This window comes from Rhinoderma darwinii, chromosome 1 (assembly GCF_050947455.1).
Source record: "Rhinoderma darwinii isolate aRhiDar2 chromosome 1, aRhiDar2.hap1, whole genome shotgun sequence".
Lineage (NCBI taxonomy): Eukaryota > Metazoa > Chordata > Amphibia > Anura > Rhinodermatidae > Rhinoderma > Rhinoderma darwinii.
The window spans coordinates 22,600,701-22,628,131 of record NC_134687.1 but is presented as its reverse complement, the minus strand read 5'-3'; the positions used below and the strand labels follow the sequence as shown (position 1 = coordinate 22,628,131).

At 48.6% G+C, this 27,431-nt stretch overlaps 1 long non-coding RNA gene across 6 annotated transcripts in view; it reads left to right on the top strand.

The window, feature by feature from the left end:
- LOC142719681 (uncharacterized) overlaps positions 1 to 27,431 on the top strand; it is a 255,217-nt gene that overhangs the window by 217,130 nt on the left and 10,656 nt on the right. Inside the window, exons 1-4 of one of the 6 annotated variants that reach the window (XR_012872884.1) lie at positions 8,003 to 8,576; positions 18,568 to 18,720; positions 23,088 to 23,182; positions 24,055 to 24,112. The exons of 2 other annotated variants lie outside the window; for them this stretch is intronic. This is a non-coding gene — a long non-coding RNA (uncharacterized LOC142719681). Of the gene's footprint in view, positions 1 to 8,002; positions 8,577 to 18,567; positions 18,721 to 23,087; positions 23,183 to 24,054; positions 24,113 to 27,431 lie in introns of those variants that run through there. 3 more of the 6 variants (XR_012872895.1, XR_012872900.1, XR_012872911.1) reach the window with 3 other exon arrangements.

Below are 27,431 nucleotides of genomic sequence, written 5' to 3'. Positions count from 1 at the left end.
CCTGTACTATATGATGGTAGTCACCTCACCGGTCCTGGATTTCTTCCCTGCCTGTACTATATGATGGTAGTCACCTCACCGGTCCTGGATTTCTTCCCTGCCTGTACTATATGATGGTAGTCACCTCACCGGTCCTGGATTTCTTCCCTGCCTGTACTATATGATGGTAGTCACCTCACCGGTCCTGGATTTCTTCCCTGCCTGTACTATGTGATGGTAGTCACCTCACCGGTCCTGGGTTTGCTTCCCTGCCTGTATTATATGATGGTAGTCACCTCACCGGTCCTGGATTTGCTTCCCTGCCTGTACTATATGATGGTAGTCACCTCACCGGTCCTGGATTTGCTTGCCTGCCTGTACTATATGATGGTAGTCACCTCACCGGTCCTGGATTTGCTTCCCTGCCTGTACTATATGATGGTAGTCACCTCACCGGTCCTGGATTTCTTCCCTGCCTGTACTATATGATGGTAGTCACCTCACCGGTCCTGGATTTGCTTCCCTGCCTGTACTATATGATGGTAGTCACCTCACCGGTCCTGGATTTGCTTCCCTGCCTGTACTATATGATGGTAGTCACCTCACCGGTCCTGGATTTGCTTCCCTGCCTGTACTATATGATGGTAGTCACCTCACCGGTCCTGGGTTTGCTCCCCTGCCTGTACTATATGATGGTAGTCACCTCACCGGTCCTGGATTTGCTCCCCTGCCTGTACTATATGATGGTAGTCACCTCACCGTTCCTGGGTTTGCTTCCCTGCCTGTACTATATGATGGTAGTCACCTCACCGGTCCTGGATTTCTTCCCTGCCTGTACTATATGATGGTAGTCACCTCACCGGTCCTGGATTTCTTCCCTGCCTGTACTATATGATGGTAGTCACCTCACCGGTCCTGGATTTCTTCCCTGCCTGTACTATATGATGGTAGTCACCTCACCGGTGCTGGATTTCTTCCCTGCCTGTACTATGTGATGGTAGTCACCTCACCGGTCCTGGGTTTGCTTCCCTGCCTGTATTATATGATGGTAGTCACCTCACCGGTCCTGGATTTGCTTCCCTGCCTGTACTATATGATGGTAGTCACTTCACCGGTCCTGGATTTGCTTCCCTGCCTGTACTATATGATGGTAGTCACCTCACCGGTCCTGGATTTCTTCCCTGCCTGTACTATATGATGGTAGTCACTTCACCGGTCCTGGATTTGCTTCCCTGCCTGTACTATATGATGGTAGTCACCTCACCGGTCCTGGGTTTGCTTCCCTGCCTGTACTATATGATGGTAGTCACCTCACCGGTCCTGGATTTCTTCCCTGCCTGTACTATATGATGGTAGTCACCTCACCGGTCCTGGATTTCTTCCCTGCCTGTACTATATGATGGTAGTCACCTCACCGGTCCTGGATTTCTTCCCTGCCTGTACTATATGATGGTAGTCACCTCACCGGTCCTGGATTTCTTCCCTGCCTGTACTATGTGATGGTAGTCACCTCACCGGTCCTGGATTTCTTCCCTGCCTGTACTATATGATGGTAGTCACCTCACCGGTCCTGGATTTCTTCCCTGCCTGTACTATATGATGGTAGTCACCTCACCGGTCCTGGATTTGCTTCCCTGCCTGTACTATATGATGGTAGTCACCTCACCGGTCCTCGATTTGCTTCCCTTACTGTACTATATGATGGTAGTCACCTCACCGGTCCTGGGTTTGCTTCCCTGCCTGTATTATATGATGGTAGTCACCTCACCGGTCCTGGATTTGCTTCCCTGCCTGTACTATATGATGGTAGTCACCTCACCGGTCCTGGATTTCTTCCCTGCCTGTATTATATGATGGTAGGCACCTCACCGGTCCTGGATTTCTTCCCTGCCTGTACTATATGATGGTAGTCACCTCACCGGTCCTGGATTTCTTCCCTGCCTGTACTATATGATGGTAGTCACCTCACCGGTCCTGGATTTGCTTCCCTGCCTGTACTATATGATGGTAGTCACCTCACCGGTCCTGGATTTCTTCCCTGCCTGTACTATATGATGGTAGTCACCTCACCGGTCCTGGATTTCTTCCCTGCCTGTACTATGTGATGGTAGTCACCTCACCGGTCCTGGGTTTGCTTCCCTGCCTGTATTATATGATGGTAGTCACCTCACCGGTCCTGGATTTGCTTCCCTGCCTGTACTATATGATGGTAGTCACTTCACCGGTCCTGGATTTGCTTCCCTGCCTGTACTATATGATGGTAGTCACCTCACCGGTCCTGGATTTCTTCCCTGCCTGTACTATATGATGGTAGTCACCTCACCGGTCCTGGATTTCTTCCCTGCCTGTACTATATGATGGTAGTCACCTCACCGGTCCTGGATTTCTTCCCTGCCTGTACTATGTGATGGTAGTCACCTCACCGGTCCTGGATTTCTTCCCTGCCTGTACTATATGATGGTAGTCACCTCACCGGTCCTGGATTTCTTCCCTGCCTGTACTATATGATGGTAGTCACCTCACCGGTCCTGGATTTGCTTCCCTGCCTGTACTATATGATGGTAGTCACCTCACCGGTCCTGGATTTCTTCCCTGCCTGTACTATGTGATGGTAGTCACCTCACCGGTCCTGGGTTTGCTTCCCTACCTGTATTATATGATGGTAGTCACCTCACCGGTCCTGGATTTGCTTCCCTGCCTGTACTATATGATGGTAGTCACTTCACCGTTCCTGGATTTGCTTCCCTGCCTGTACTATATGATGGTAGTCACCTCACCGGTCCTGGATTTCTTCCCTGCCTGTACTATATGATGGTAGTCACTTCACCGGTCCTGGATTTGCTTCCCTGCCTGTACTATATGATGGTAGTCACCTCACCGGTCCTGGGTTTGCTTCCCTGCCTGTACTATATGATGGTAGTCACCTCACCGGTCCTGGATTTCTTCCCTGCCTGTACTATATGATGGTAGTCACCTCACCGGTCCTGGATTTCTTCCCTGCCTGTACTATATGATGGTAGTCACCTCACCGGTCCTGGATTTCTTCCCTGCCTGTACTATATGATGGTAGTCACCTCACCGGTCCTGGATTTCTTCCCTGCCTGTACTATGTGATGGTAGTCACCTCACCGGTCCTGGATTTCTTCCCTGCCTGTACTATATGATGGTAGTCACCTCACCGGTCCTGGATTTCTTCCCTGCCTGTACTATATGATGGTAGTCACCTCACCGGTCCTGGATTTGCTTCCCTGCCTGTACTATATGATGGTAGTCACCTCACCGGTCCTCGATTTGCTTCCCTTACTGTACTATATGATGGTAGTCACCTCACCGGTCCTGGGTTTGCTTCCCTGCCTGTATTATATGATGGTAGTCACCTCACCGGTCCTGGATTTGCTTCCCTGCCTGTACTATATGATGGTAGTCACCTCACCGGTCCTGGATTTGCTCCCCTGCCTGTAATATATGATGGTAGTCACCTCACCGGTCCTGGATTTGCTTCCCTGCCTGTACTATATGATGGTAGTCACCTCACCGGTCCTGGATTTGCTCCCCTGCCTGTACTATATGATGGTAGTCACCTCACCGGTCCTGGATTTGCTTCCCTGCCTGTACTATATGATGGTAGTCACCTCACCGGTCCTGGATTTGCTTCCCTGCCTGTACTATATGATGGTAGTCACCTCACCGGTCCTGGATTTGCTCCCCTGCCTGTACTATATGATGGTAGTCACCTCACCGGTCCTGGATTTGCTTCCCTGCCTGTACTATATGATGGTAGTCACCTCACCGGTCCTGGATTTGCTTCCCTGCCTGTACTATATGATGGTAGTCACCTCACCGGTCCTGGGTTTGCTCCCCTGCCTGTACTATATGATGGTAGTCACCTCACCGGTCCTGGATTTGCTCCCCTGCCTGTACTATATGATGGTAGTCACCTCACCGGTCCTGGGTTTGCTTCCCTGCCTGTACTATATGATGGTAGTCACCTCACCGGTCCTGGATTTCTTCCCTGCCTGTACTATATGATGGTAGTCACCTCACCGGTCCTGGATTTCTTCCCTGCCTGTACTATATGATGGTAGTCACCTCACCGGTCCTGGATTTCTTCCCTGCCTGTACTATATGATGGTAGTCACCTCACCGGTCCTGGATTTGCTTCCCTGCCTGTACTATATGATGGTAGTCACCTCACCGGTCCTGGATTTGCTTCCCTGCCTGTACTATATGATGGTAGTCACCTCACCGGTCCTGGGTTTGCTCCCCTGCCTGTACTATATGATGGTAGTCACCTCACCGGTCCTGGATTTGCTCCCCTGCCTGTACTATATGATGGTAGTCACCTCACCGGTCCTGGGTTTGCTTCCCTGCCTGTACTATATGATGGTAGTCACCTCACCGGTCCTGGATTTCTTCCCTGCCTGTACTATATGATGGTAGTCACCTCACCGGTCCTGGATTTCTTCCCTGCCTGTACTATATGATGGTAGTCACCTCACCGGTCCTGGATTTCTTCCCTGCCTGTACTATATGATGGTAGTCACCTCACCGGTGCTGGATTTCTTCCCTGCCTGTACTATGTGATGGTAGTCACCTCACCGGTCCTGGGTTTGCTTCCCTGCCTGTATTATATGATGGTAGTCACCTCACCGGTCCTGGATTTGCTTCCCTGCCTGTACTATATGATGGTAGTCACTTCACCGGTCCTGGATTTGCTTCCCTGCCTGTACTATATGATGGTAGTCACCTCACCGGTCCTGGATTTCTTCCCTGCCTGTACTATATGATGGTAGTCACTTCACCGGTCCTGGATTTGCTTCCCTGCCTGTACTATATGATGGTAGTCACCTCACCGGTCCTGGGTTTGCTTCCCTGCCTGTACTATATGATGGTAGTCACCTCACCGGTCCTGGATTTCTTCCCTGCCTGTACTATATGATGGTAGTCACCTCACCGGTCCTGGATTTCTTCCCTGCCTGTACTATATGATGGTAGTCACCTCACCGGTCCTGGATTTCTTCCCTGCCTGTACTATATGATGGTAGTCACCTCACCGGTCCTGGATTTCTTCCCTGCCTGTACTATGTGATGGTAGTCACCTCACCGGTCCTGGATTTCTTCCCTGCCTGTACTATATGATGGTAGTCACCTCACCGGTCCTGGATTTCTTCCCTGCCTGTACTATATGATGGTAGTCACCTCACCGGTCCTGGATTTGCTTCCCTGCCTGTACTATATGATGGTAGTCACCTCACCGGTCCTGGGTTTGCTTCCCTGCCTGTATTATATGATGGTAGTCACCTCACCGGTCCTGGATTTGCTTCCCTGCCTGTACTATATGATGGTAGTCACCTCACCGGTCCTGGATTTCTTCCCTGCCTGTATTATATGATGGTAGTCACCTCACCGGTCCTGGATTTCTTCCCTGCCTGTACTATATGATGGTAGTCACCTCACCGGTCCTGGATTTCTTCCCTGCCTGTACTATATGATGGTAGTCACCTCACCGGTCCTGGATTTCTTCCCTGCCTGTACTATATGATGGTAGTCACCTCACCGGTCCTGGATTTCTTCCCTGCCTGTACTATATGATGGTAGTCACCTTACCGGTCCTGGATTTGCTTCCCTGCCTGTACTATATGATGTAGTCACTTCACCGGTCCTGGATTTCTTCCATGGCAGGGAAACTAGAATTTGATGTGGATAACTCACACCATTAACATCTGCTCCTTGTTCACCCCTCTGTGGATTTGGAAGAACCCAGCCTCCCACCAACATCTTTCTATTAGAACATTACCGACTCTGCTACATCTAGCCACCTTTGGTAGCAATTGTTCTTTGATTAATCGGATAGGCTCCTTGTGGGTGGGTCCCTGGCCGGCGGCCAATGATAAGGGAGCCATAACTTTGTGGTGCTAAGTACTCCATTAGACCTTTGTCTCAAACCAACAATGTATATTAGTCATACTTGCCAACTCTCCTGCAATGTCTGGGAAAAGGGGAGACGTCCGGAATCCCATAAGAACAGGCAGAAGTGTCTGTACTGGGGTATGTATTTATTTAGGGGGTCTACAGTTAGTATTTAAGGGGTCTGGTCTGGGGGGTTGTATTTGTTTTAGGGGTCTGGTCTGGGGTCTGTATTTGTTTAGGGGGTGTGGTTTAGGGTCTATATTTGTTTAACCCATTAGTGAACAAAGTGTTTTCACTGTGTAAGTAGTAAAACATACAAAAACTATACAAATTTGGTATCTTTGCAATCGCAACAACAGACTGAATAAAGTTATTGTGTTATTTTTACCACACGGTAAACGGCGTAGATTTAGGACGCAAAAAAGTGTCGCAAAATTGCTTTTTTTTCTATTCCCCCCCACCAAAAAGTTAATACAAGTTAATAAATAAATTCTATGTACCCCAAAATGGTACTATTAAAAATTACAACTTGTCCCGCAAAAAACAAGACCTTATACAGCTGTGTCGACACAAAAATAAAAAGGTTATAGCTCTTGGAATGAGACCATGGAAAAACGTAAAAAATGGCTTGTCATTAAGGTCTAAAATAGGCTGGTCATTAAGGGGTTAAGTGGTCTGTATTTAGGAAGCCAAGTTTGATATTACTGCATTACCCATGCTGGAACCTTTATTACTCAGCATCACCAATGATATAAATCCCTTATCGCTGATTGGCCGCCAGTGACCCACAGACCGATGTGCTGGACTTTTAGTTCGTGGCCGTGCTGGACTATTCGTTTATTTTGCTATTAATGAGGCTTGATACTTTATTTGTCACATAACATATTACCAGGATTTCCGGACCATCATCATAATGGCCTAAAGTCTTCTTATATGGCGGAGGGGTCAATAGGGCCATTCAGTAACAGGACCTGCAGCTGCATCACGCTATGTAGCCGTGTCGCTGGATTGTATGCCGGGCTGCCTATTGTCCGGCAGCGTCTGAATACTCATTACCTGTCTTATTAGCTCCAGTGTTAGGCCCTGTTCACATGGCGGGTATTCGCCGAGTTTTTGACGAGTTTTACGCAAAAAAGCATGATTTAAGCTTCCCGTTGACATCAATGGAAAGCGCATTGTTAGAGCGTACGACACGTTCTTTTTTACAAACAAATGTTTAAAAAATGCGTAGTGTAATAAAAGAAGCGTCAGGTCAATTCTTTATCTCGTAAATTGCACCAAAAACACGCCTGAACGTGCACAAAACACGTCAAACAACGCAAGAAAAATTTGTAAAAAATGGCTGTATTTTAAAAAGCGCTTTACAAAAACCCTAGCGTTTTTGACACGTTTACACTCCGTTTTTCTTAAGCACCGTGTGAACAAGACCTAAGGCCCTGTTCACATCAGCGTTGTCCTTTAGTTGAGACGTTCCGTCGGCGGTTTCCACCGGGTTAACCACTCAACGGAAAGGCAAACGGAAACCTTGTCTTCCATTTGCATCACCATTGATCTCAATGGTGATGTAAACTTTGCTAATGGTTTCCGTTTGTCACCGTTCCGTTGTTTTGACGGAATCAATAGCGCAGTCACCTACACATTTTGTTTAATGCAAAGCTTAAATAGCATTTAGCCCTAAAATGACATTCAGACATCCGTATTTATGGTAAAGCTGAGTGGCAACTAATACAGACACCATCACAGCTCCCACAGAGGTCGTCATCCAGTGATTGTGAGGAGAAGTGAATAACGGAAGCTTTATACAAGATCCCTGCATTGTCATTACCACTCCCCACCACTAGATGTCAGCAAAACACACTAAAACACTTGTTCATTATGGCTGTACATAGTGGCTTGTCTGTATTAGAGCTAAGGCTCTGTTCACACTTAGTTATTGCCTTGATATTTGATATGTTGTTTCCTGTATGCCTCTGCATGTAATAGTGACTATGCTATTCCATACAGAATAAAGGTCAGCCAGTGCTTCTGAGACATTCTATCCTCTCTGTTCCTCTCTCTTATTACAGTCACACAATCATTGGCTGCAGCCGGTCACATGACACATTGTTACACATCATATACACACAGACATATAGTATAATATAGGTGTATTACTCCATATCTGTGTGTTCTGTGAGGTAATGTTTACCTGTAGTGTATTATATAACCTGTATATACACACAACACATACAGACACAACACTACTGGCAGCCAGTACACTCCACAGCCTCAACATCACAACTGAGCATGTGCGAGGCTCAAACAACATGGCGTCTGTCTCTAGTAGAAGTCAGTTATACCTCTCTAATCTGTAATCTCTTCAGCATAATCCTGATAACTACAAGAACATTAATAATACAGGACATTAGTTATAACCGCGCCTTCCAACCATCCCAGATCCAGATGTCCCGGGACCCCCGGCGCATTTCTGGACATTACCTGTATTTGCGTCCTCAGGAGTCGTCAGCTCCCTGCTCCAGCATCATCTGTGACACCTGCACCGAGCCAATCACAGCACAGACAGGAGGAGACCCAGTGGCCAATCATCATTAGGGGAATCACACGGGCTCCCTGATGCCCGGGGGTGTCGCTAGCACCGCAGGGGGCCCCCGGAGGATGTGTAGCCGTCCGTCGTGGGAACGGGCAAGGTAAGTCAAATATATGGGGGAGCGCTGTGTAGCACTATATACAAGGGGGAGCGCTGTGTAGCACTATATACAAGGGGGAGCGCTGTGTAGCACTATATACAAGGGGGGAGTGCTGTGTAGCACTATATACAAGGGGGGTGCTGTGTAGCACTATATACAAGGGGGAGCGCTGTGTAGCACTATATACAAGGGGGAGCGCTGTGTAACACTATATACAAGGGGGGGCGCTGTGTAGCTCTATATACAAGGGGGGAACACTGTGTAGCACTATATACAAGGGGGAGCGCTGTGTAGCACTATATACAAGGGGGAGCACTGTGTAGCACTATATACAAGGGGGGAACACTGTGTAGCACTATATACAAGGGGGAGCGCTGTGTAGCACTATATACAAGGGGGAGCACTGTGTAGCACTATATACAAGTGGGGAGCGCTGTGTAGCACTATATACAAGGGGGAGCACTGTGTAGCACTATATACAAGGGGGAGCGCTGTGTAGCACTATATACAGGGGGGAGCGCTGTGTAGCACTATATACATGGGGGAGCGCTGTGTAGCACTATATACAAGGGGGAGCGGTGTGTAGCACTATATACAAGGGGGAGCGCTGTGTAGCGCTATATACAAGGGGGAGCGCTGTGTAGCACTATATACATGGGGGAGCGCTGTGTAGCACTATATACAGGGGGGAGCGCTGTGTAGCACTATATACATGGGGGAGCGCTGTGTAGCGCTATATAAAAGGGGGGAATCGCTGTGTAGCGCTATATACAAGGGGGAGCGCTATGTAGCACTATATACAAGGGGGGTGCTGTGTAGCACTATATACACAAGGGGGGAGCGCTGTGTAGCACTATATACAAGGGGGAGCGCTGTGTAGTACTATATACAAGGGGGGAGCGCTGTGTAGCACTATATACAAGGGGGAGCGCTGTGTAGTACTATATACAAGGGGGGAGCGCTGTGTAGCACTATATACAAGGGGGAGCGCTGTGTAGCACTATATACAAGGGGGAGCGCTGTGTAGCACTATATACAAGGGGGAGCGCTGTGTAGCACTATATACAAGGGGGGAGTGCTGTGTAGCACTATATACAAGGGGGGTGCTGTGTAGCACTATATACAAGGGGGAGCGCTGTTTAGCACTATATACAAGGGGGGAGCGCTGTGTAGCACTATATACAAGGGGGAGCACTGTGTAGCACTATATACAAGGGGGGAACACTGTGTAGCACTATATACAAGGGGGAGCGCTGTGTAGCACTATATACAAGTGGGGAGCGCTGTGTAGCACTATATACAAGGGGGAGCGCTGTGTAGCACTATATACAAGGGGGAGCGCTGTGTAGCACTATATACAGGGGGGAGCGCTGTGTAGCACTATATACATGGGGGAGCGCTGTGTAGCGCTATATACAAGGGGGAGCGCTGTGTAGCACTATATACATGGGGGAGCGCTGTGTAGCACTATATACAGGGGGGAGCGCTGTGTAGCACTATATACATGGGGGAGCGCTGTGTAGCGCTATATAAAAGGGGGGAATCGCTGTGTAGCGCTATATACAAGGGGGAGCGCTATGTAGCACTATATACAAGGGGGGTGCTGTGTAGCACTATATACACAAGGGGGGAGCGCTGTGTAGCACTATATACAAGGGGGAGCGCTGTGTAGTACTATATACAAGGGGGGAGCGCTGTGTAGCACTATATACAAGGGGGAGCGCTGTGTAGCACTATATACAAGGGGGGAGCGCTGTGTAGCACTATATACAAGGGGGGAGCACTGTGTGGTGCTATATACAAGGGGGAGCGGTGTAGCACTATATACAAGGGGGAGCGCTGTGTAGCACTATATACATGGGGGAGCGCTGTGTAGCGCTATATAAAAGGGGGGAATCGCTGTGTAGCGCTATATACAAGGGGGAGCGCTGTGTAGCACTATATACAAGGGGGAGCGGTGTAGCACTATATACAAGGGGGGTGCTGTGTAGCACTATATACAAGGGGGAGCGCTGTGTAGCACTATATACAAGGGGGAGCGCTGTGTAGCACTATATACAAGGGGGAGCGCTGTGTAGTACTATATACACAAGGGGGAGCGCTGAGTAGCACTATATACAGGGGTGGAGCGCTGTGTAGCACTATATACAAGGGGGAGCGGTGTGTAGCACTATATACAGGGGGAGCGCTGTGTAGCACTATATACAGGGGGAATCGCTGTGTAGTGCTATATACAAGGGGGGAGCGCTGTGTAGCACTATATACAAGGGGGAGCGCTGTGTAGCACTATATACAGGGGGAGCGCTGTGTAGCACTATATACATGGGGGAGCGCTGTGTAGCACTATATACAGGGGGAATCGCTGTGTAGTGCTATATACAAGGGGGAGCGCTGTGTAGCGCTATATACAAGGGGGAGCGCTGTGTGGTGCTATATACAAGGGGGAACGCTGTGTAGCACTATATACAAGGGGGGCGCGCTGTGTAGCACTATATACAAGGGGGAACGCTGTGTAGCACTATATACAAGGGGGGATCACTGTGTGGTGCTATATACAAGGGGGAGCGCTGTGTAGCACTATATACAAGGGGAGCACTGTGTAGCACTATATACAAGGGGGAGCGCTGTGTAGCACTATATACAAGGGGAGCGCTGTGTAGCGCTATATACAAGGGGGAGCGCTGTGTAGCGCTATATACAAGGGGGAGCGCTGTGTAGCGCTATATACAAGGGGGAGCGCTGTGTAGCGCTATATACAAGGGGGGAGCGCTGTGTAGCACTATATACAAGGGGGGAGTGCTGTGTAGCGCTATATACAAGGGGGAACGCTGTGTAGCGCTACATACAAGGGGGAGCGCTGTGTAGCACTATATACAAGGGGGGAGCGCTGTGTTGCACTATATACAAGGGGGAGCGCTGTGTGGTGCTATATACAAGGGGGAGCGCTGTGTAGCGCTATATACAAGGGAGGAGCGCTGTGTAGCACTATATACAAGGGGGAGGGCTGTGTAGCAGTATATACAAGGGGGAGCGCTGTGTAGCACTATATACAAGGGGGAGCGCTGTGTAGCACTATATACAAGGGGGGATCGCTGTGTAGCAGTATATACAAGGGGGAACGCTGTGTAGCACTGTATACAAGGGGGGGGCGCTGTGGGGCACTATATACAAGGGGGAGCGCTGTGTAGCACTATATACAAGGGGAGCGCTGTGTAGCACTATATACAAGGGGGAGCGCTGTGTAGCACTATATACAAGGGAGGAGCGCTGTGTAGCGCTATATACAAGGGGGAGCGCTGTGTAGCACTATATACAAGGGGGGAGCGCTGTGTAGCACTATATACAAGGGGGAGCGCTGTGTAGCACTATATACAAGGGGGAGCGCTGTGTAGTACTATATACACAAGGGGGGAGCGCTGAGTGGCACTATATACAAGGGGGGAGCGCTGTGTAGCACTATATACAAGGGGGAACGCTGTGTAGCACTATATACAGGGGGGAGCGCTGTGTAGCACTATATACAGGGGGGAGCGCTGTGTAGCACTATATACATGGGGGTGCGCTGTGTAGCGCTATATAAAAGGGGGGAATCGCTGTGTAGCGCTATATACAAGGGGGAGCGGTGTAGCACTATATACAAGGGGGAGTGCTGTGTAGCACTATATACAAGGGGGGAGCACTGTGTGGTGCTATATACAAGGGGGAGCGCTGTGTAGCACTATATACAAGGGGGAGCGCTGTGTAGTACTATATACACAAGGGGGGAGCGCTGAGTAGCACTATATACAAGGGGGGAGCGCTGTGTAGCAGTATATACAAGGGGGAGCGCTGTGTAGCACTATATACATGGGGGAGCGCTGTGTAGCACTATACAAGGGGGAGCGCTGTGTAGCACTATATACAAGGGGGAACGCTGTGTAGCACTATATACAAGAGGGAACGCTGTGTAGCACTATATACAAGGGGGAACGCTGTGTAGCACTATATACAAGGGGGAGCGCTGTGTAGCACTATATACAAGGGGGAGCGCTGTGTAGCACTATATACAAGGGGGAGCGCTGTGTAGCACTATATACAAGGGGGGAGCGCTGTGTAGCACTATATACAAGGGGGGAGCACTGTGTGGTGCTATATACAAGGGGGAGCGCTGTGTAGCACTATATACAAGGGGGAGCGCTGTGTAGCACTATACAAGGGGGAGCACTGTGTAGCACTATATACAAGGGGGGAGCGCTGTGTAGCACTATATACAAGGGGAGCGCTGTGTAGCACTATATACAAGGGGGAGCGCTGTGTAGCACTATATACAAGGGGGAGCGCTGTGTAGCACTATATACAAGGGGGGATCGCTGTGTAGCACTATATACAAGGGGGAACGCTGTGTAGCACTATATACAAGGGGAGCGCTGTGTAGCACTATATACAAGGGGGAGCGCTGTGTAGCACTATATACAAGGGAGGAGGGCTGTGTAGCGCTATATACAAGGGGGAGCGCTGTGTAGCACTATATACAAGGGGGAGCGCTGTGTAGCACTATATACAAGGGGGAGCGCTGTGTAGCACTATATACACAAGGGGGAGCGCTGTGTAGCACTATATACAAGGGGGAGCGCTGTGTAGCACTATATACAAGGGAGGAGCGCTGTGTAGCGCTATATACAAGGGGGAGCGCTGTGTAGCGCTATATACAAGGGGGAGCGCTGTGTAGCACTATATACACAAGGGGGGAGCGCTGTGTAGCACTATATACAAGGGGGAGCGCTGTGTAGCGCTATATACAAGGGGGAGCGCTGTGTGGCACCATATACAATCGGGGAGCGCTGTGTAGCACTATATACAAGGGGGGAGCGCTGTGTAGCACTATATACAAGGGGGAGCGCTGTGTAGCACTATATACAAGGGGGAGCGCTGTGTAGCACTATATACAAGGGGGAGCGGTGTAGCACTATATACAAGGGGGAGCGCTGTGTAGCGCTATATACAAGGGGGAGCGCTGTGTGGCACCATATACAATCGGGGAGCGCTGTGTAGCACTATATACAAGGGGGGAGCGTTGTGTAGCACTACATACAAGGGGGGAGCGCTGTGTAGCACTATATACAAGGGGGAGCGCTGTGTAGCACTATATACAAGGGGAAGCGCTGTGTAGCACTATATACAAGGGGGGAGCGCTGTGTAGCACTATATACAAGGGGGAGCGGTGTAGCACTATATACAAGGGGGGAGCGCTGTGTAGCACTATATACAGGGGCTAGCGCTGTGTAGCACTATATACAGGGGGGAGCGCTGTGTAGCACTATATACATGGGGGAGCGCTGTGTAGCGCTATATAAAAGGGGGGAATCGCTGTGTAGCGCTATATACAAGGGGGAGCGCTGTGTAGCACTATATACAAGGGGGAGCGGTGTAGCACTATATACAAGGGGGGTGCTGTGTAGCACTATATACAAGGGGGAGCGCTGTGTAGCACTATATACAAGGGGGGAGCACTGTGTGGTGCTATATACAAGGGGGAGCGCTGTGTAGCACTATATACAAGGGGGAGCGCTGTATAGTACTATATACACAAGGGGGAGCGCTGAGTAGCACTATATACAAGGGGGGAGCGCTGTGTAGCACTATATACAAGGGGGAACACTGTGTAGCACTATATACAAGGGGGAGCGCTGTGTAGCACTATATACAAGGGGGAGCGCTGTGTACCACTATATACAAGGGGGAGCGCAGTGTAGCACTATATACAAGGGGGGAGCGCTGTGTAGCACTATATACAAGGGGGAGCGGTGTAGCACTATATACAAGGGGGGAGCGCTGTGTAGCACTATATACAGCGGGGAGCGCTGTGTAGCACTATATACATGGGGGAGCGCTGTGTAGCGCTATATAAAAGGGGGGAATCGCTGTGTAGCGCTATATACAAGGGGGAACGCTGTGTAGCACTATATACAAGGGGGAGCGCTGTGTAGCACTATATACAAGGGGAGCGCTGTGTAGCACTATATACAAGGGGGAGCGCTGTGTAGCACTATATACAAGGGGGAGCGCTGTGTAGCACTATATACAAGGGAGGAGCGCTGTGTAGCGCTATATACAAGGGGGAGCGCTGTGTAGCGCTATATACAAGGGGGAGCGCTGTGTAGCACTATATACACAAGGGGGGAGCGCTGTGTAGCACTATATCCACAAGGGGGGAGCGCTGTGTAGCACTATATACAAGGGGGGGGCGCTGTGTAGCACTATATACAAGGGGGGGGGCGCTGTGTAGCACTATATACAAGGGGGAGCGCTGTGTGGCGCTATATACAAGGGGGAGCGCTGTGTAGCACTATATACAAGGGAGGAGCGCTGTGTAGCGCTATATACAAGGGGGAGCGCTGTGTAGCGCTATATACAAGGGGGAGCGCTGTGTAGCGCTATATACAAGGGGGAGCGCTGTTTAGCATTATATACAATGGGGGAGCGCTGTGTAGCACTATATACAAGGGGGAGCGCTGTGTAGCATTATACACAAGGGGGGAGCGCTGTGTAGCACTATATACACAAGGGGGGAGCGCTGTGTAGCACTATATACAAGGGGGGGGGGCGCTGTGTAGCACTATATACACAAGGGGGAGCGCTGTGTAGCACTATATACAAGGGGGAGCGCTGTGTAGCGCTATATACAAGGGGGAGCGCTGTGTAGCATTATATACAAGGGGGAGCGCTGTGTAGCACTATATACAAGGAGGGAGCGCTGTGTAGTACTATATACACAAGGGGAGCGCTGTGTAGCACTATATACAAGGGGGCGCTGTGTAGCACTATATACACAAGGGGTAGCGCTGTGTAGCACTATATACAAGGGGGAGCGCTGTGTAGCGCTATATACAAGGGGGAGCGCTGTGTAGCGCTATATACAAGGGGGAGCGCTGTGTAGCGCTATATACAAGGGGGAGCGCTGTGTAGCGCTATATACAAGGGGGAGCGCTGTGTGGCACCATATACAATCGGGGAGCGCTGTGTGCCACTATATACAAGGGGGAGCGCTGTGTAGCACTATATACAAGGGGGAGCGCTGTGTGGCACTATATACAATAGCGGAGCGCTGTGTATAACTATATACAAGGGGGAGCGCTGTGTAGCACAATATACAAGGGGGAGCGCTGTGTAGTACTATATACAAGGGGGAGCGCTGTGTAGCACTATATACAAGGGGGGGCGCTGTGTAGCACTATATACAAGGGGGGAGCGCTGTGTAGCACTATATACAAGGGGGAGCGCTGTGTAGCACTATATACATGGGGGGGAGCGCTGTGTAGCACTATATACATGGGGGGAGCGCTGTGTAGCACTATATACAAGAGGGGAGCGCTGTGTAGCACTATGTACAAGGGGGGAGTGCTGTGTAGCACTATATACAAGGGGGGAGTGCTGTGTAGCACTATATACAAGGGGGGAGCGCTGTGTAGCGCTATATACAAGGGGGAGCGCTGTGTAGCGCTATATACAAGGGGGAGCGCTGTGTGGCACCATATACAATGGGGGTGCGCTGTGTAGCACTATATACAAGGGGGAGCGCTGTGTAGCGCTATATACAAGGGGGAGCGCTGCGTAGCACTATATACAAGGGGGGAGTGCTGTGTATAACTATATACAAGGCGGAGCGCTGTGTAGCACTATATACAAGGGGGAGCGCTGTGTATAACTATATACAAGGGGGAGCGCTGTGTAGCACAATATACAAGGGGGAGCGGTGTGTAGCACAATATACAAGGGGGAGCGCTGTGCAGCACAATATACAAGGGGGAGCGCTGTGTGGTGCTATATACAAGGGGGGAGTGCTGTGTAGCACAATATACAAGGGGGGAGCGCTGTGTAGCACAATATACAAGGGGGAGCGCTGTGTAATACTATATACAAGGGGGGAGCGCTGTGTAGCACAATATACAAGGGGAGCGCTGTGTAGTACTATATACAAGGGGGAGCGCTGTGTAGCATTATATACAAGGGGAGCGCTGAGTAGCACTATATACAAGGGGGGAGCGCTGTGTAGCACTATATACAAGGGGGGAGCGCTGTGTAGCACTATATACAAGGGGGAGCGCTGTGTAGCACTATATACAAGGGGGAGCGCTGTGTAGCACTATATACAAGGGGGAGCGCTGTGTGGCACTATATACAAGAGGGGAGCGCTGTGTATAACTATATACAAGGGGGAGCGATGTGTAGCGCAATATACAAGGGGGGAGCGCTGTGTAGCGCTATATACAGGGGGGAGCGCTGTGTGGTGCTATATACAAGAGGGGAGTGCTGTGTATAACTATATGCAAGGGGGAGCGCTGTGTAGCGCAATATACAAGGGGGGAGTGCTGTGTAGCACTATATACAAGGGGGGAGCGCTGTGTAGCACTATATACAAGGGGGGAGCGCTGTGTAGCACTATATACAAGGGGGAGCGCTGTGTAGTACTATATACAAGGGGGAGCGCTGTGTAGCACTATATACAAGGGGGAGCGCTGTGTAGCACTATATACAAGGGGGGAGCGCTGTGTAGCACTATATACAAGGGGGGAGCGCTGTTTGACACTATATACAAGGAGGGAGCGCTGTGTAGCGCTATATACAAGGGGGAGCGCTGTGTGGTGCTATATACAAGAGGGGAGCGCTGTTTATAACTATATACAAGGGGAAGCGCTGTGTATAACTATATACAAGGGGGAGCGCTGTGTAGCACTATATACAAGGGGGGAGCGCTGTGTGGTGCTATATACAAGGGGGAGCGCTGCGTAGTGCTATATACAAGGGGGGCGCGCTGTGTAGCGCTATATACAAGGGGGAGCGCTGTGTAGCACTATATACAAGGGGGAGCGCTGTGTAGCACTATATACAAAGGGGGAGCGCTGTGTGGTGCTATATACAAGGGGCAGTGCTGTGTAGCACTATATACAAGGGGGAGCGCTGTGTAGCACTATATACAAGGGGGAGCACTGTGTAGCACTATATACAAGGGGGGAGCGCTGTGTGACACTATATACAAGGGGGGTTCGCTGTGTGACACTATATACAAGGAGGGAGCGCTGTGTAGCGCTAAATACAAGGGGGAGCGCTGTGTAGCACTATATACAAGGGGGAGCGCTGTGCAGCACTATATACAAGGAGAGAGCACTGTGTAGTACTATATACAAGGGGGAGCGCTGTGTAGCACTATATACAAGGGGGAGCGCTGTGTAGCACTATATACAAGGGGGAGTGCTGTGTAGCACTATATACAAGGGGGAGCGCTGTGTAGCACTATATACAAGGGGGAGCGCTGTGTAGCACTATATACAAGGGGGAGCGCTGTGTAGTACTATATACAAGGGGGAGCGCTGTGTAGCACTATATACAAGGGGGAGCGCTGTGTAGCACTATATACAAGGGGGAGTGCTGTGTAGCACTATATACAAGGGGGAGCGCTGTGTAGCACTATATACAAGGGGGGCACTGTGTAGCACTATATACAAGGGGGGAGCGCTGTGTAGCACTATATACAAGGGGGGAGCGTTGTGTAGCACTCTATACAAGGGGAGCGCTGTGTAGCACTATATACAAGGAGGGAGCGCTGTGTAGCACTATATACAAGGGCGAGCGCTGTGTAGCACTATATACAAGGTGATGCGCTGTGTAGCACTATATACAAGGGGAGCGCTGTGTAGCACTATATACTAGGGGGGAGCGCTGTGTAGCACTATATACACAAGGGGGAGCGCTGTGTAGCACTATATACAAGGGGATGCGCTGTGCAGCACTATATACAAGGGGGGAGCGCTGTGTAGCACTATATACAAGGGTGGCTGTGTGGCGCTATCTACAGGGGGCATTTTGTATGTGGTGCTTTATTTTACAGTGTGTGACACAATTCTATTTAGGGGCACAGTGTTTGGTACTATTTTATTCAGGGGCACAATGTTTGGTGCTATTATATTTAGGGGCACAGTGTGTGGCACCATGATAATTTTATCTTTGTTTCTAGGTGTGGAAATGTTGGAAAAGTGAAGAGCTGAAGACATCTGAGTGGCAAATTCTGAACAATTTGGTCATGGCCGGGAGAAGTCGTCATGAAGTCTGGACCGGATTGAGAAGAAAGGAGAAAAAAAACCTACTAGAATCTGAGACATTGTCACCTGTGAGTCACTAGATTTATAGAGAATCTGTCACCTTTCCTGACATAACCACCGAAAAAGGCCATACTTACAAATGGACACAGCCAGGTCAGAAACGTCCTTTTGGCCAAAATGATCACTAATACCCCAGGTATTTTTCATTATTACTTATATTTGCTTCTTTTTGACACAGCCGGGTCTTTGATGCTGGGAGAGCATGGTGTGTTGTTGTTTGGCATAGCAAGCAGGGTAGCCCGCTCTATGAACTATCAAGGCGTCACAAATAGGCTTCTACCTGGCTATACACGTTGTGCCTCATGACGTACACACTATCCCTCCATGTTTCACTCACTTGCACCCCATTATCCATTTATTTCTATTGAGGCACTTTACTCATTACTGCCCCCTATATTTCACTTATAGTATTACACTTGCACACACACTATTCATTTATTATTTCTTACTACACATCCCATGCACCACACACACCACTCCCCTCAAGACTAGTGGGAGTGGCTATTATTATTTAAAGCACCTGCTCACTCCTTCATCAGCGTTTCTGACCTGGCTGTGTCCATTTGTAAGTATGGCCTTTTTCGGTGGTTTTGTATATGTCCCCTTGTTTTTATCGGTTCTACCTTTCCTGACATGTTTATTATAGGAAATCCTGGTATTTCACAAAAAGTCCTTGTGCAGTCCAGAACTGATAGACAAATTGGTGTTACCGTTCCCCTTGTCAGAAGGATGTGTCCCTGCACAGTGTGATACTGTCAGCGATGCTTGGAGACTGTCAGTATGTAGGGACACAGTCCTGTGACAAGGGGAATCGCAAAACCCATTTGTTAATGTTTGCATAAAAAGAAAGTGTTCACAAAAGTTACGGCAGGGCGGCGGTGGAGAAGGGGGACCCACGTTTGGGTAACAGTCCAGGGCCTCTGGTCTACTTAATCCGCCACTGCGGAGTCCTGCAGAGGAATCTACTGTATTCATTGTGGTAACAGGGAGAGATGAGAATTTGGTTATTTTTTGGTGCACTGTTTCTGTGTGGGGGCATTATACTGTGTGTGGAGGTGCTATGAGACATTCTGTGTGGGAACATATTGGGGGATTATTCTGTGTGTGTGGGGCACTATGGGGACATTATACTTTGTGTGGGGCACTATGGCTGGCATTATACTGTGTGTGGAACACTATGGGGAATTATTCTGTGTGTGGGGCACTATGGGGACATTATACTGTGTGGGGGGGCACTATGTGTGCATTATACTGTGTGTGGGGGCGCTATGAGACATTCTGTGTGGGCACTATGGGGGGATTATAATGTGTGTGGGCACTATGGGGACATTATACTGTGTGTGGGCACTATGGGGGCATTATAATGTGTGTGGGGCACTATGGGGGCATTATACTTTGTGTGTGAGCACTATGGGGGCATTATAATGTGTGTGGGCACTATGGGGGCATTATACTTTGTGTGGGCACTATGGGGGCATTATACTGTGTGTGGGCACTATGGGGGCATTATACTGTGTGTGAGCACTATGGGGGCATTATACTTTGTGTGGGCACTATGGGGGCATTATACTGTGTGTGGGCACTATGGGGGCATTATACTTTGTGTGGGGCACTATGGGGGCATTATACTGTGTGTGGGGCACTATGGGGGCATTATACTGTGTGTGGGCACTATGGGGGCATTATACTGTGTGTGGGCACTATGGGGGCATTATACTGTGTGTGGGGCACTTTGGGGGCATTATACTGTGTGTGGGCACTATGGGGGCATTATACTGTGTGTGGGCATTATGGGGGCATTATACTGTGTGTGGGCACTATGGGGGCATTATACTGTGTTTGTGAAGGGCACTATGGGGCATTATACTGTGTTTGTGAAGAGTACTATAGGGGCATTATAATGTGTGTGTGGGGCACTATGGGGGCATTATACTGTGTTTGTGAAGAGTACTATAGGGGCATTATACTGTGTTTGTGAAGAGTACTATGGGGGCATTATACTGTGTGTGTGTGGGGCACTATGGGGGCATTATACTGTGTGTGTGGGGCACTATGGGGACATTATACTGTGTGTGGGGCACTATGCGGGCATTATACTGTGTGTGTGGGGCACTATGGGGGCATTATTCTGTGTGTTGGGCACTATGGGGGCATTATACTGTGTGTGGGGGGCACTATGGGGGCATTATACTGTGTGTGGGGCACTATGGGGGCATTATACTGTGTGTGGGGGGCACTATGGGGGCATTATACTGTGTGTGTGGGGCACTATGGAGGCATAATACTGTGTGGGGGGCACTATGGGGACATTATACTGTGTGTGAAGCACTATGGGGGCATTATACTGTGTGTGGGGCACTATGGAGGCATAATACTGTGTGGGGGGCACTATGGGGACATTATACTGTGTGTGGGGGGCACTATGGGGGCATTATACTGTGTGTGGGGAGCACTATGGGGGCATTATACTGTGTGTGGGGGGCACTATGGGGGCATTATACTGTGTGGGGGGCACTATGGGGACATTATACTGTGTGTGGAGCACTATGGGGGCATTATACTGTGTGTGGGGCACTATGGGGGCATTATACTGTGTGTGGAGCACTATGGGGGCATAATACTGTGTGGGGGGCACTATGGGGACATTATACTGTGTGTGGGGGGCACTATGGGGGCATTATACTGTGTGTGGGGAGCACTATGGGGGCATTATACTGTGTGTGGGGGGCACTATGGGGGCATTATACTGTGTGGGGGGCACTATGGGGACATTATACTGTGTGTGGAGCACTATGGGGGCATTATACTGTGTGTGGGGCACTATGGGGGCATTATACTGTGTGTGGAGCACTATGGGGGCATTATACTGTGTGTGGGGCCCTATGGGGACATTATACTGTGTGAAGGGCACTATGGGGGCATTATATTGTACTACTTTCTCATATACTTTGTTTTTAATCCTTACCATTATAAAAAAAAATCCTTTGCTTGCTGTCAGCAAATGAAAACCTGTTTACTTTCAGCTATTGAAAATTTGTTACAATTGTATCCGGTCTCGGCAATCATTTCAGAAAAAAAATATATATATATTTTATCGTTTATTTATTTTAACTGGTTGCCGACACAGGACGAGTATGCTCGTACTGAGCGGCGAACACTTCGCGCATTAGGACGAGCATACTCGTCCTGTGTGACAGCCGTCCCTGCGCGCGTCTGTGCGCGCGACTGAGAGCGGGGCAACGGCTGTAATACACAGCCACGGCCCCGCTCTGACAGCGGAGAGGAGAGAAACATCTTCTCTCCGCCGTTAACCCTTTGAACGCCGTGATGACAGCTGATCGCGGCGTTCAAGGAGAGGGGACTGCACATTGATCGCGTCACAGAAAATAACTGTGACGCGATCAAAGCCAACAACTCGTATGGCCAGACAGCCCAGGGTCCAGTGAAGGACCCCAGGGCTGTCTGAACATATTTCCTGTTGTTAGGGCATACTGAGGTCTGCCCTAACAACTGCCTGTGTACGATCAGTAACAGGCTAATGTACTGGCATATAGATCTATGCCAGTACATTACAGTTACAAAATAAAAATCAAAATAATAAATCCCTTTATGGGATTAAAAAAAAAAGTTAAATGAATGTAAAAAAATAATTATGGTAAATAAATAAATAAAAAGTAAATAAAATACACAGAAATACACATTTTTTATAATCAACTTTTTAAAATATAAGTCCCAAAACATGAAATAATATAGACATATTTGGTATCGCCACGACCGTAACAACCTGTACAACAAATGTCTAACATTATTTATGATGATCGATGTATGGTGTAAAAAAAAAATTATTAAAACTGCTGCGGAACTGCTTTTTTTCTGCATTTTAATCTAATTAAAAATGTATAGAAATTAAACGATAATCTATTTGGACCAAAAAATGGTACGTACATAAAGTACAACTCGTCCCGCAAAAAAACAAAGTCTCATACAACTACGTCGTACAAAAAATAAAAGCGTTATGAGCGTCGGGATGCAAAGAGGGAAATGTAAACAAAATTGCTCTGTCCTCAAGGCCAAAATTGACCGTGTCCTTAAGGGGTTAAAGGGTTGTACCATATAAGAAAAAAGATCTACTTTTTATTCCCAAAAATACCTCCGCTCCTTCACTATGGGGCTGCGCTGTTTCTGGAAGAGTCGTCTATAATCCATATATTTTCTATACATTTTCTATATGTGGCATTTATGGTCTGATGCGCATGAGATGTAAAATACAACAGTTTATACTTTCTGATGCGCTGAAATGCAGTAAAATAGCAGTAACTGAGGAGGTGACAGCGCTTCATATTAGATGAGATCTTTATATTGTGTTTTCTTCTAGTGAGGACCAAGAAATCCAACATTGCAAGAAGATAAAAGTGTCACCAGAGGACGAGTCATAGTCTGGAGAGATGTTCATGTGCAGCTCTATCATATGTAACATATATATATATATATATCCGGTGTCCTGCTCTGTCACACATGATGATCAGCTGCTATCTCCAGGGGACTCCAGGGGGACTACAGGGGGGACTACAGGGAGGGGACTCCAGGGGGGACTCCAGGGGGGATTGTCAGGGGGGGACTGCCCTAACCCAAAAATGTAGCATTACATGGTGCCCATTAATATAAGAGGACCCTGCGTGTAATGTCTAGAAGCACTGGGTCCCCCTTGTGGCAGCTGTCCGCTATGACTACTGGAGGGACACCCCTCTACTATCTCTATATACCCTGATAGCACATGTGGGGGGCAGTGGTATTATATGACGTACAGTGTCCATACATAGAGATTTGTGGAGTCACTCCGGGACTAGCGCCTCTGAGCAGACCCTGTGCCTGGTGACTCCAACTAAATGTAGATAATGCCAGTGGTCCCTGAAGAATAAGGACAACAGGAGATACAATCTCTCCTGCCTGATTTCCCTGCCCCTCACCCGTCCCCATCCCCTAATCAACAGCAGATCCATCTACAAAGAACAGGTATACAGAATATTATACGTAAATCATTTCTTCTGTCCGGCGTTGGGACCAATGGTTTACTTCCCCGGAGAAATGCTGGGGCAGAACTTCTGGGGGGTCATCAGTATGTGCCCCCACCAGACCCTCTGCTTGTCTCCACAGCAGCATGGACGTCACAGTATCACCGGTCACCATATCTAGTCTTATGAATAGTCAGTAATGCAGTTGTCTGCCGTGAGTTGCCAGTAGATGCACCGAACGTCTGTGGTGATGACAAGCATGGGGGACATTGTAACATCTTCATTATTTGGCATAACATTTGTTTCTTCTTTCTCTGTTCCCACCTGCAGGGACATGAAAATAGTGGAATCTCTGCCGACATGTGGTGTTCATTACTACAAAGTAAAGGTCAGTGACCGTTCCTCTATAAACACTCCAGAAAAAGTGATATTCCTCTTCACAGACTTTATTACTTGTCCTGGACGAACCTTTAAGGGGTTTTCCCACCTTGGACATTTATGGCATAGCCACATATTTATGCCATAAATGCCCGATACATGCAGGTCCCACCTCTGGGACCCACACCTATCTCCCTGACCCCCGTCCTATCTCATCCATCTCCCAATGCTCCCCGCCACTGTCTGACGAGGTGGTCAGGAGTTACGGAAACAGCATAGCTCGCCGTGCTACGCTGTTTCCGTAGCTCCCTACCACTTCGTCAAACAGTGACCTGGCCTCATCAGGAGCTGGAAGAGGTAGGACGAAGGTCAGGGGGCCCTTTTGTAGAAATAGGGTGTGGGTCCCAGTGGTGGGACCGGCATCTATCGGACAATTATAGGACTTGCCATAAATGTCCAAGATACGAAAACCCCTTTAATGAGGAGGAATGAATTGGCCGCGCTCCTGCAGTGTCTGATCTTTTATGAAGATATTGGGCTGGAAGTTTTCATGTTACTTTCCTTTGCTTTGTCTGCTGCAGCTTGGCATTGAGCTGCATCCCCCGGGCTACTGTACATTCTGGTTGTAGCGTCACTTGGGTCTACTCCAATAGTTTCTTACACAGATAGGGGGGACATGTTGTTGCTAAAATGGTTATAATAACCAGTCATTAAAAACCATTTTACCCTAAATAATGAAACATTTCTATAGATACAAGTCCTTGAGTTTTCCTCTTATGTCAGATTGTTAAAAAATCTTCTATTCAATCATTTCCTAGTAATATCCGGTCCTGAGAAAGCCGTATACTGCCGGTATGTCTGCACTGACATTTCTATCACCAAACCTTCCCTGTTACCCATGGAATTCCCAAGTGCTTGTTCTCAATTCTGGAATGGACACTTGAAGGAGGAGGATTCTGCCAGTGGATACTATTTTTTTGCCACATGTTCCGCTGTGTTGTATTGCTGCTTGTCTGGAGCCGGAGACGCATCCAGGAGAAAGACACGAGGCGCACAGGAGGGTCTTACTGCACACTAGGGGGGGGGTCTATATTTGTTTTACTATAAGATCGTCCCTCATCAGCGCACGCCCCGGCTTACAGGGACTTTACATCATAGTAAATGGATCTTTCCATCCCCATAATTGGATCTTTGTATAAATGCTTTGGCTGACAGATCTCATGTTTATCATCATTTTCCCTATTCATAGATTCTGATCTTATCCATCCTTTGACCTGCCTAGGTAGAGTCGTGTGTTAACCTTAGACCATACTATCCCCCCCACCCCCACTTAGTAAAGACACATGACACCGAGGTTGGATGTGAAATGGCCACAGCAGCCGTTTATTAATTTCACAGTTTTATAAAAACAATTTAAATCCGAAACATTCGGATAACTAGTTAGGAATCCACCAGAGAATTCCTCCTAATAATTCACATGACCCAACATGGGTCAGAATCATAAATAACAATTAAACGTTAACATTAACCCGAGCAGAGGAAGTCCTTGAAGCCCCTTCAGATGTTCCCTTCAAGAACACACCGAATTAGCCATCTGCAAACCACCAATTACCTCCAGCCGTAAACCAGCTCGGAAGCACCGTTCACCTCTGCAGATGGCTCCAACCACTAGAAGTCCACTTCAAGGGGATAACACCCGATGAAGCCCTCAAGTGATATACCGACCACTAGAAGTCCACTTCAAAGGGATAACACCCGATGAAGCCTTCAAGTGATATACCTTCTACCAGAAGACCACTTCAAAGGGATAACACCCGATGAAGTCTTCAACCATGTACCTTTTTTGGGGGACGCATACCCCCGATGCGACCCCCCCACCATTTTGTACTGACTGGCCTCAAGGACTCCCCCCGCCAGCTGCCATGACAACAGAACCTACTCCGGAAAAAAGAAAAACATGTTAAATAAGCACACAAATAAAACACAACGCTCATAGACGGACGTACATAAGACCTAAGGAGTAACAAACCAAGGGTGGGAGGGTGGGAGCTTACTTGCTTCTATGTTACTCCTCCCGCTGCTTCCGGCTCAATGCCGAAACAGCGGGAAGCGCAGTAACGGCCCCCCGTCCCCCTTAACTCCTCCCCGTCCCTCCTTCAGCTCTTTCCAACTCTCCCTCAACTAATTAACCCTTTCCCTACCAGGACGGTCATGTCGGCTTCCCTTCACCCTGCGGCTGCGTCCAGCCTCTTCTTTATAGATTTGAGGTGAATGTTATTTTGCCATAGACATTTGTGGTGTTAAATATGTCTGTCTCCTTATGAGTGAAGGTGATGCCTTCCAACATATGGGCGGCTGTCGGGATAGGTTGGCACCTGACATTATTATATAGATTACAGTGGACACTTTGTTTGCTGACCGCCCTGTGTGACATGTAAGAGCTCAATAATAACCCCCATATTTGTGGTCTGTGCATCAGTGAAGAGAAGATGGGACATGTTCCTGTCAGTGGTTATACAGGGACCAGCGACATGTGATTGTCAATACAATATCCGGCCTTCACAGGATCCCAGTGCACATAACTCCTATAACCTATGTCCAGTATATATGGCGGTGAGAAATAACTGCGGGCAGCGCTATCACGTCTCTCCCATCCCCCTCAACTGAAAACATCAAACTGATTTTTTTTATTTAACTGTCAGCAGCGCAGGTAATGTGCACCACAGATCCCAGCATGCTCTACTGCCAGAAGGAAATGAACTACATGGATGTGTTTAGACTTTTAAAGCATCTCTATTGGTTCCTCATTGAACAGAGAAGGTGGAAGAAACACACATTGGGTACAATCTGTCCATGCCAATCCATACACATTTTTATTTTCTAACCTACAACTTGTACGGTGAGAGCTAGAATCTGATTGGATGCCATGGGCAGCACCACTTAGGACCTTGTTGCCATGGACAGCATCACAGAAGCGTCGTCACCCAGTCACGGAATACTCAGCAAGAACGGTCAGTGCGAGGCCGGCATCGAGGAGAGAGGAGCGCTAAGCACTACTGAGATTGTCCCAGCTGGGTTCTAATTTGTTTTATATCTTTGTTATTTTTTTATTATTTTTTTTTATTTGTGTTAGTCCTTCCAGACCCGCACTTCCAAGTGTGTGGAGGAAGAGACAGCCAGATGGCTGCCCCGGGGGCTGGTGGAAAGTTCCAGCCCCGGAGATATCTCCATCGTCCCGGGAAGACCCCGTACAGCCGGGAGCCTAAAAAAAGGCAGACTGGCCTTTTTGGACATCTGAAAGCAGCTTTAAGTCTCGTGCCATATATTAA